The sequence below is a fragment of the Patagioenas fasciata genome, chromosome 18, assembly GCF_037038585.1.
Source record: "Patagioenas fasciata isolate bPatFas1 chromosome 18, bPatFas1.hap1, whole genome shotgun sequence".
NCBI classification, from domain to species: Eukaryota; Metazoa; Chordata; class Aves; order Columbiformes; family Columbidae; genus Patagioenas; species Patagioenas fasciata.
In genome coordinates, this window is record NC_092537.1 from 10,201,000 (window position 1) to 10,211,664 (window position 10,665).

The following is a 10,665-nucleotide window of genomic DNA, read 5'->3' on the forward strand; positions in this document are numbered from 1 at the left end:
CTCTGAATTGCTGAGTGGGAGGAGAGGGGGAGGTCATGGAAACCTTACTGACACCTGCAGCAATTGTGCGTCATGCCACTGCTGTAGGGAGGGAAGGGGGTGAACATGAGAAAACCACATCAGTCCCTGTGGTCACCTTCTACAAAGTACATTGAAATAACAAAGGTGATGGGTTCATGCCCTTCTGTCAGAGAATCATAGAATCATTTCAGTTGGAAAAGCCCCTCAAGATCATCAAGTCCAACCATAATCCACCCCTGGCACTGCCTCATGTCTCCAAGAATCTCATCTCCATCTGTTCAACCCCTCCAAGGATGGTGACTCCAGCACTGCCCTGGGCAGCCTGTTCCAATGCCCCACAGCCCTTTGGGGAAGAAATTGTTCCCCAGATCCAACCTCAGCCTCCTCTGGCGCAACTTGAGGCCATTTCTTCTGGTCCTGGTGCTTGTTCTTGGGGAGCAGAGCCCGACTCCCCCTGGCTCCGAGCTCCTTTCAGGCAGTTCAGAGATCAGAAGGTCTCCCCTCAGCTCCTGTTCTCCAGCTGAACCCCCCAGGTCCCTCAGCCGCTCCCATCACACTTGTGCTCCAGCCCCTCACCAGCTCCGTTCCCTTCTCTCAACTTGCTCCAGCACCCTAAGGGCTTTCTTGGCGTGAGGGACCCAAAACTGACCCCAGGAATCAAGTAGAGGGGGATGATCACTTCCTTATTCCTCCTGGCCACACTATTCTTGATACCAGCCAAGATGCTGGTGGCCTTTTTGACCACCTGGGCACACACTGGCTCATGTTCAGTCACTGTCAGCAACACCCCCGGGTCCTTTTCAGCCGCTCTTCCCCGAGCCTGTAGCTTTCATGGGGTTCTTATGACCCAAGTGCAGGACCTGGCACTTGGCCTTGTTAAAACTCATACAATTGGCCTCAGCCTCGGGACACCACTCATGACTGGCCACCAACTGGATTTGCTTTGTTCACCACAACCCTTTAGGCCCGACCGTCCAACCAGCTCTTTACCCATCGCAGAGTCCACCATCCAGAAACCGGAGCTTCTCCAGGAGAATGCTGTGGGATACGGTGTCAAAGGCTTTAATAAAGTCCAGGTATAGAACATCCACTGAGTGGGTCACCTTGTCATAGAAGGAGATCAAGTTGGTCAAGCAGGACCTCCCTTTCATAATCCCATGCTGACTGGGCCTGATTGCTTGGCCTGTGGTTCCCCGGATCCTCCTTCCAGCCCGTCTTGTAGATGGGCGTCACATTTGCCACCATCCAGTCGACTGGAACCTCCCCAGTTAGCCAGGACTGCTGATAAATAAATGAAAGTGTTTTGGTGATCACCTCCACCAGCTCCCTCAGCACCGCTGGGTGGATCCCATAGACCTGTGTGTGTCCAAGTGGTATAGCAGGTCACCAACCATTTCGCCTTGGATTGTTGGGGCTTAATTCTGCTCCCCATCCCTGTCTTCCAGCTCAGGACACTGGGTACCTGGAGCACAACTGGTCTGGCTATTAAAGACTGAGGCAAAAAGTGCCTCAGAAAAACTCAGTTCAGAAGAACTGGCCACAAACCTGGCTTAAAGCACGACCTGGAGAGGCTTTTGGAACGTGGCTTTCTGAGCTGGTGTGTCCTACACTATGAGCAGTGAGCAGAAGGAGGATTGGCAGCTGATCTGGGCACCTTCCTCAAGCTCATTAAGGAAACAGCAGACAAATGACCACAAGCAGGGCATGGAGCACAAATATCACTGCAAAGCCAGGAGGTTCAACCTCCTGTGGCAAGACGCCCACAGTTGCTCCATCGCCAGCTATTAAATGGAGACTGGGCCCTGCAGCTCGACAGCCACGTTCCTCTGCGGGAGCCTCACTGGGCATGTGAACAGACACTTGTTGTCGCTTGGAGATCATATTGTTCACCACCTCAGGCAACCGATGGCATTTTTTACTTGACCTGATGAAACGTGCTTCCTGGAGGACACAGACAGGACTGAGGTGGGAGGAGAGGAGGAGAGGGTGCCAGCCAGGAGAGGATGCCAGCCAGGCTGGATTGCCTGTTCTTTCTCACTGAGGGACAATTAAACCCAGAATCTTGTGTCCAAGCCAGGGAAAGGCCACCGTGTGCCTTTCTGCATGTGCACATTCAGGCTGGGATTAGCAATGTGTTCTGGCAACTAATACTGGAACATGCAGTATTGGGGCTAAAGTTGCACCTGGCGCTTTGCAAAACATCATGGGGCATCTCTGGCTTCTGGCTTCAGCATGTGGTCTCCTGTACGGACCCGGGAGTTTGGGATTAACCTTCATCACTGCCACTGCTGAGGACCTTATGTTTGCATGTCAATGTAAATCACAGAAGTTATCACTCAGCTCATTCTCTGTCTGTGGTCAGTGAATTATTTTGCCGCTCGCTTCCTTGTCCTACAAACTCCTTTGCATCCAGCACTCAAGTTCCCATGGATGGTTTTCAATAATCTAGTACTCTAGAATGGATTTCTCTAATTTCTCCTGTGTGTTAACAGTGTGTCAAATAAATTACAATAGCTGAGAGGAGAAGAAAAAAGCCCTGCCTATTGTCGGGTGCCCTGTCACAGAGAGTCTGTCAACTCTCCGTGATGTTCTGGCAGATACCTTTGAAAACTGAGCTGAAGGCTGGTAAAAAGCTGGGAGGAGAAACAGGGAGCTTCAGCTGTGTGCCACGAACTTCTCTTTGAACAATGCCTTTTTCTATATTTATTATCAAGAGCTGGTGTATATAAAAACCTTATAATTTCCTGCTACAGTGTCACTGAGCATCTCAGGCTGGTTATCTCCGCAAGCAGGAATTTTAATTGAAATTAAGTATTACCCTTAGAGTTGGTACACTGTTTCCTCAGCAGGGCAGCATTCAGTCCTAATCATGTTTGCAGATTGTAGATGAAAAATTTAAATATGTTGAAAAAAATGGGAGATTCCTGGGTGCAGACAGGGAACCTTGCAGAGGGATCTGTAATTCTGAAGCATCTGTGATCTCACTAGAACAACCAAATCCTGCGGTCAGAGTTCAGCAAATGAAGAGCTTGGGCACGTCCAAAAATCTGCTGCCACAGCAAAACAAACATCTTATATACAGTTTATCTTCAACAGTTCTTTGGGAGGAACATCATTGACTCATCATCAGAGAAGTGGCTTTGGAGACACGGGTTTGCTTTCCAAGTTTCCTTTCTAGATATGGTACTCACTCAGAGGGAAATCATTTGGTCTTAGGTGCTTCAGTTCATCCTTTAACAGTCAGTATAAAACTGTGGACAATTGTAGGGAGTTTATACAACAAAAACAATTGCAGACAGTCCTTGAGAGACAGACTTGAACTTACTGTTTGACTTTTTCTGCTCTTTGAAACAGATTAATCTCCATCTCTTGACAGCATGCAGGCCCCTGACCGTGACAAGTTTATATTGTGGTGCTGTCTAAAGGCCTCAGGTTGAAGATGGGAACCATAATTCCTAGACAGGGACAGACCAGAGGGACACATGTCCCAGATGTCTTATTCCCTCTTGTATTGGATTTACAGGTGTGCAGCAGCTGTTGAAGTAGGAAAGTTAAGTTGCATAGTTTACAGCATCACTTTGTTGTCCCAGACCTACTTTTCCAGACCTGTGGTTCTCTAGTCATTTAGTTCCTGTTCTGTTGCTCAGCTGGAGGAATTCTTCATATTATTCCAAAGCAAGTTTTGTTTAATACTGCCAGGACTTTGCTGCAGGTCTGGTGTCCATGCTCCAACAGGTGCAGAGTGAAACAGCTGAATGAGGGCTTCCTGACAACAGCTGTTTTGCAGTCAAAAGGATAATAAAATTCACTTCACCTAAGCACAAAATCTATGACTTCTAGTGTGTTGGGCCCTTAATCTAGCCTTAGCTGAACAGAAGCTGAACTGTAATCCGCTGTGGCGTAGGGCCTACTCCTGTTAGCATATTGCTCTGTTGGTTCAGAGGCAACAGATGTAGAAGTTTTCATCCTTTTCTTGTCCTACCGGGTGCAGCTGTATCCCAGCAGGGCTGCTTTACTCTTCCAGGACAGGGCAGATTCCCTAGGCTGAGAACCTCCTTCCGTTTAGATTGTCTCATAGTGACTAATGCTGGTGACATTTGTCACTGAGCCATTAATCTTCCATTCATGGGGCTGCAAGGACACTTGAGAGGTCTGTAGCGTAGCCAGATGATTCTTGCCCTCTCTCTCTTAAAGTCAGGCTTGTGCTTTCAGCTGGGCACCAAAATCCTTCTCTGCTCAGTGGAGAGAACCTTCATGTGTCATCGATCCTGATGCCACAGGCTGAGGTCACCAGCAGGACCAGGACCCCTGTTGCCTTGCTCCTGTTCTTCCCTGTGTGCCAGGATAACTGCTGGTAGTCCTGGGCTTGTGGGAGACACAGCACTCACAAGTCTAAGGCCTTTGGCTTCATAGATTGGCGCATTAGATACTGGAGGAACTTCTAAGAAGTTTACACAGTTAAGCCCAGATCTGCTTTTTGCTCCAGAGAAGGAGCAGTTTCTCTCTGGCATCTACATGAAAGGTCTTGCTTTAGCCAGAAAATATTTCTAGCTGTTGAGTTACTCTTTGGGCACACAGGGAGAGACAGAGCCCAGCAATTTCCTGACATTTCCGTGACTGAGTTTAGGTAATGAAATGAGGTTGTGCCGTGCCATTTTTATAGGCGAGGGAAGTTCTCCAGGAGCTACTGTTCTCCAGGAACAAAAAGCGCAGGGTTCCCAAGGAGCAGGGAGGAGATCAGGGGAGTAACTGTATTATAACGTTCTTTTTAAGGGCTTTGAGACTGAAATGAATTCACCACCCCCTGTGGCAGGAATTGCATCTGCTGCCATGGCAGCGGGCAGGCCCTTGAGTCACAGTGCCACAGTCCCCTCGGGACTCGAGCAGAGGGAATGTGCAGCCCTCATCTGGCATTGTCCTCGGGGTGGAGATTGCTCGCTACCTGGAGATTCTCAGGAGATGGCAGGGCCAGCAAGTTCTCCAAGAAACCCTAAGAGAACAGCAGATTGTGTGGGGAAGCGAGGCTGTGGGCTGAAGGATGAGTCGTTGTCGTTGAGATGGACAAACGACATAGACCAGGCTCTGAAGTACAAACAACAGTCTCCATTTATTGCCACAAGCGCATTTTTATACAGTTTTACGAATTCATGTGTTTCTTCATTAGTGGTTACAAGTTACAGCAGTAACATCTCATTGGCTATTTTTGCGATCATCAATGTTACTCTTTTACTCCCTTCTCTCTCACGGGTACACCTGAACATCTCCAGATACTCCTTTATTCCCATCTTTCTTCAAGGCTAATTTCTGTTCCCAACCCCTCCGTCAGGGAATCCACGGACCCACCGTAGTCCCCCACAATGAGCAGAGCATTTTCTCCTTGCTTGGACTTTCCAGAGCAAGTCCTGCACTCCTCCTCCTACCTCTCTTTTAGGTGCTCTAGAAGTTGTCATCTGTTGAGAAGAATACAGTCATAACGTTTCTAGGACAGCTTTTTCTGACTGCATCTCCGTTTCTCCTCAGAGCTGGAGTAAACCCATTCTGCCACCCGCGCTCTTCAGGCAGTGCCTTTAAAACTCCCAGGGTCCACTAATCCCTCATGCGGAGGCCGTGACACTCCTGAAAACAAGTGCCCACTATGACTTTTCGTAGGGGTGCGCCCTTATTTCCTTGTGTAAAGACAGTCATGATGATTTCTGCAGAGGTTCTCCTGGATGAGGACATGGGCCTTGCTGCTGCTGGTGCTCCCATGGGCGCAGCTGCCAGGACGCAGCCCTGGGGGAGTTTTGGAGGCTGCTGGTTACATTGAGCCTGCGATTCGTTGCCTGGTAGGTGAAAAGCAAGAAGCACCTTTTTTATTTTCGCTGGATTTCCTTCTAAATTAGTGGCTGCAGGACAGGGAGCAGCGTTCCAGCTGGAGGCAAAGGCTGAGACAATGATCCTAGCAAGATACGTGGAGCAGGAGGCGTTAGAGCAGGAACGGATCTCGTCATGGCAGTTTTTCTGACTCTTGGATAGTTCTAGCATCAAGTGAATGAAGAGATAAACTGGGTTTTTGCCAGTAATTCATATAGCTGACATACAGTTTCTGGATGACAGCCTAGTTCCTCTACTAAAGGGCTGATTCCAAACCCACTTTCTGCCAATGACTGGTATTTTTAAATTGATTTTGATGGCATTGGCTTGGCTCTGCTGCAGAAGATTAACTTCTGTATGCCAGTGCAGACCATACCATACTGCTGCTGCACACCTGCCCCTTGAGAAAATGGTGGGTTTACCTTCCCAATGTGCATTTCCCCCTCTGAACAAGGAATGAATTAAGGACACATCAGAGCCCTTTTCTTTGAAAGAAAAAGTAGCTGATATTCGTGGAATAAATATGCTTATAATGTGAACAAAAAGGAGTGTTCTGTTCAGGATGGAAACTGAAGCCCGACTCCAGGAGTCTGGATTTTGCTGGTGGGGTTTGCTCAAATGCTGTGATGGATGCAGGAGAAGCTTGTGCTCGGGGGTTGCCTTCCTCGCTATGATAAGAAAAACATTAGCGCTGACAGCGAGATGCAGATCTGCTGAGTAAAGGCCCTCATCCTACACAATCGTATTTCTGAGCAGATCTGCTCTTTATGAGGAGCTGTATCTGTGCACACAACTCACAAATTCCTTGTTGGAGGCATAGCCCTTCAAAATTTTATTAAGGTACTGTACTCTTATCTCTTCTTTTTATGTCATCACTCCGTTGTTTAAAATGTAACACAAGTTTTATTCCAAAGTATATGTTACTGTTATTAATTTAAGATATGCTCGGTTACCAAGAGCATAGAGTCTATAAAAGGCATGTCCTCATATTCATTTTAAACCAGGAAACTAAAAATAGAGCCTGTTCAAATACAGGCAACGAGAATAACCTGAGGTTCCTATTAGGAGGTATAATATGAATAAAGACTTTAAAAGTGCCTGGCAAAGTGTCTGTGCTTGGAGGGAGCTGCAGGTAAAAGTTTGTAAAGTGGATTTGGGACAGAGAAGGTATTTTGGCGAGTACTGCACATCCTCTCTGTGGCAACTCACAGGCGTTGAATTAAAAATGTTGAATTTAGAACAGAGAGCAAGAAATGCTTTTTGACTCAGTGTGAGTACTCACCTGTGGATCTCCCTGTCACAAGGTGCTGTTGAGATCGAGGGTGCGCAGGACACGAAGCACAGGTCATGATACTTTTGTGGTTAGTGAGGCAGGAAAATAACTGTAACTTTTAAAAGAGGAGAGAGAGAAGGAATATGAATGTTCAGGTGTGAAGCTCAAGTGCCTCAAACGACTGGGACTGGAGGAAACCTCCTTGAGTTCGTGCTGTCCCTTAAGTGTCCATGGCAGGGATTCACCTTAGAGTCACAGAATCATTTTGATTGGAAGACATCAAGGTCATCGAGTCCAACCATAACATAACCCATGTCCCTAAGAACCTCATCTTTATGTCTTTTAAGCACCTCCAGGGATGGTGACTCTTGATCTTGTAGAAGTTAATGCTGTGTACCCAGGGCACCAGAAATCCCCTCACTTTGTTCCAGTTTGGTGTGACCTGAGGGAAAAACAGGATACTCCAACTCAAGGGAGTGAGAACTGATCAACGACTGCATGGAAAAGTTTGGGTGACAACTGAAAAGTCAACTCACTGTGGTATGCTTGCAGATGGCACGAGGTGGGGCACCACAGCTGACCCTCACAGCTTCATTGTGACCTCTGGCGAGGAGACACAGCTTTGATGCTGTGCTTAGTGACACTGCAGCCTTTCTTCTGGTGGTTACACTCTGCGTGAAACCTGCTAAGGGCACACGCTGTGTTGGTGGCCTTTATTTTGGATTGAGAGGTGCAACAGAAGTTAGGGTGATTTGAGCCCACAAGGACACAGCACTTTGTCTTGCATCACCCGCACTGTTTGTCTCTCTCTCAAATGTTTAAGGGCTGTGCAGGCTCTGATCCCTGCCTGCTGCAAATGAATTAATTATATTATGGGGGGTGCAGTAGCCAGTGTACCAGGCTGCTGCCTTCCCACCCCTGCCCTCCAAAAGCAAAGCAGAGAGTGAGAAAGGTCCTGTCAGTAGCTTGGCAGCTTCCAGGCCCCTTCTGTGTCTTGTGGTACATCCTGACACAGCATCTGCCACATAAACATGCACATAGCCCCGTGACTCTGGATCTCAGTGACACTGACACATCCTCCCCTGGCTCATGGGGGCAACACCCAGTGTCAAGTATTGTCGATTCTCACTTTCCTTTTGGTGAGTGATAGGAAGAGGTTGTGCAAAATGATCATGCCCCATGTTCCAGTGGCTTTTCCTGCCCCTGGCGAGGTGTCTGAGATCCCTGCCGCCTCCCTCGTGTGCAGCGCAGACACGTGTACGGTGACATTTTGTTTCATCCATTCACAGAATTACGTGCTCAAGTGCACTGCATTAAGACCTTACCTTCCCGTTTCCCTGCCGTTCCTTCGGTTACAAAACAAGCCTTCTGGAAGATCTTGAGCTTCGTGACTTATTTCTCAAGATCCCTCAAGTGTCTGACGATCCTTTGAAACCCTTTGTGTGCAAGAGCGGGGACAGAGAGCCTGGCAGCGGCCGTCGGCACAGCGTGTCCACGCCACGCGTCTCCCTCCACCGTGCCACTGAGGAGAGCCCTTCCTGCCAGTGCCAGGGGTGCTCTACACTGTCATCATCATGCTCGTTACAGAGCTTTCACCCCTTGGATGTGAATAAGGGTTTGTATAGAGCCAGTGAAAACAAAACAGATATCTGCAGTTGGATTTTCTAAACAAGCTTTTCAGAGCTGCTGGCTTCTCTTTCATATGCAGATAAGACGGAAGTACCTTGAAATATTCAGGAGGAAGTGCACAAGAGACACTGAACTGAGGATGGCAATCATCACAGAGAGAATTTTTACCATTTTCAAAGCCTTTTCCTGCACCAGTATTTCCCAAGAAAGCCATCAAATTAATTGGGATGACTATCTTAACTTGAAGTTGGGGAAGGAAAGGCAGAAACAGGAGTGGAACGTGGATCAAACATGACACATAAATCAGGAGGGCAGTTTGATAGAAATAAGCTGGCAACTGGGAGAAGAAGATACAGTGAGTGTAGGTACCTCGGACTGTGCCATTAGTTGTGAGTGCTGTACAAGCTGAGGTGACTTTCAGACTGTACCAGAAAGGGGGTCCGGATCTGTGGCACCCTCAGGATGACCCGGGCTGCGTGGATGAGACGGTCAGAAACGGGACCTGCTCAGTCTGCCCTTGCACCAAACAACAGGCCCTGGCTTGTCCTCATGACGGGGTGGTGTCTGGGTGCTCCCTTGGTCACTTGCTTGTCCAGAAAGGAGTAAACATCTTTCCTTCCAGAGGATGCTGAGGTGTTGTTCAGGCTTTAGGACAGACTCATCCAGAAAGCCTTCTGTTCCAGATCTCTGGGGCTGAAGAGCAGTATTGGTGAAGCTCAGATTTGGCAACAGTGACCTGACAGTGGATTTTCCAGTAAATCTTGAGCAGCATTTGAAAGGAAGTGAGAGAGAATAAGCAACATTAACTTCTCCTCCTCAGGATCCCTTTTATCGTCCTGCAGCATTGGGGACTTACTATAACTTGAGAGACAATTCCCAGCAGAATCCCCATGTCTGCACAAATGCCAATTCAGACATATAATAGTTACAAGCAGAAATTTCGCAGTGCCAATATCTTCTTCACCGTTTACAATGAACCAGCATCCTTGTGATGGAGCTATGATTTCAGTCCACCAGCTTGAGTGGGAATAGGACTACCTGCCAGTTTGCATTGCTGCCTAGGAGAGAAATGTGTTTAAATGTTTGCTCACAGGGGTTTCCCAGGCATATGTGAGTTACAACAGATGTTCCTCTCTTCTTTCCATCATCTCCATCTGACTTTGCTCTTCAGTCTCCATTGAGGCTGGGGAGAAAGAGGCCCTGCTGTGGAGCTCATCCCAAACTACACGTCCCAAGCAGGCCAGAGGAGCTTCATCTTAACCACATCTAATTTCTCCACCAGCTACCAGGGTGACTGACACAAAAAGAGACCTCTCTAATACGTCCAGTTTGAGGGCCCCCACCTTCTGCTAAATGCATAGTCCTTGCATTGATCAGAGACCCAGGGCCAGAAGCCTCCAGCCCTCAGGATGGGTATTGGCCATCCACTGGGGAACAGAAAGAAGGCACCAAAAAATGGTGGCTTTGAGCTGTTATCTAGTCCTCTCTGCATAAGAAATCACCTACAGGAGGTGTAGGAGCCACTGAGCAGCTTCTCTTTGCAGGCTCTGTCCAAGGAGGTTTAATTCATACAGGAGCAGGTACAGAACTGTGCTTCAAGGAGGGTTTTCTGGGGAGGAGTTGTCCTGCTAGGCAACATGAGACTGGAGTTTAGCTTGTTTAGCCTAGAGGGGGAAGACTGGGAGATATGGGATCATCCTTCACCACAGTAGTGGCTTAATAGCTGAGAGGGAAAATAACGTGTAAACTAAATGACAATATCAGCACAAAGACAAGAGGGTGAAGGTGGGTCACGGATGGGTTTAGTGCAGGAGGTTTAAAGGTCAGAGCTGCAAGGTTCTCCACCAGTCACCCAGTTAGTGTACTGGTGTGTACTGGGACATGCCCTG

The 10,665-nt window shown here is 48.0% G+C and overlaps 1 protein-coding gene and 1 long non-coding RNA gene across 5 annotated transcripts in view; one reads left to right on the plus strand and one right to left on the minus strand.

Annotated features, from left to right (window-relative positions):
• Positions 1-10,665, plus strand: part of SHISA6 (shisa family member 6) — a 283,910-nt gene that overhangs the window by 64,838 nt on the left and 208,407 nt on the right. The window lies entirely within an intron of this gene.
• On the minus strand, positions 5,039-10,656 carry LOC139829307 (uncharacterized). Its single transcript, XR_011741778.1, has 3 exons — positions 7,684-10,656; positions 7,157-7,589; positions 5,039-6,038 (listed from the first exon to the last, which is right to left on the minus strand). It is a non-coding gene; the product is annotated as an uncharacterized lncRNA (long non-coding RNA).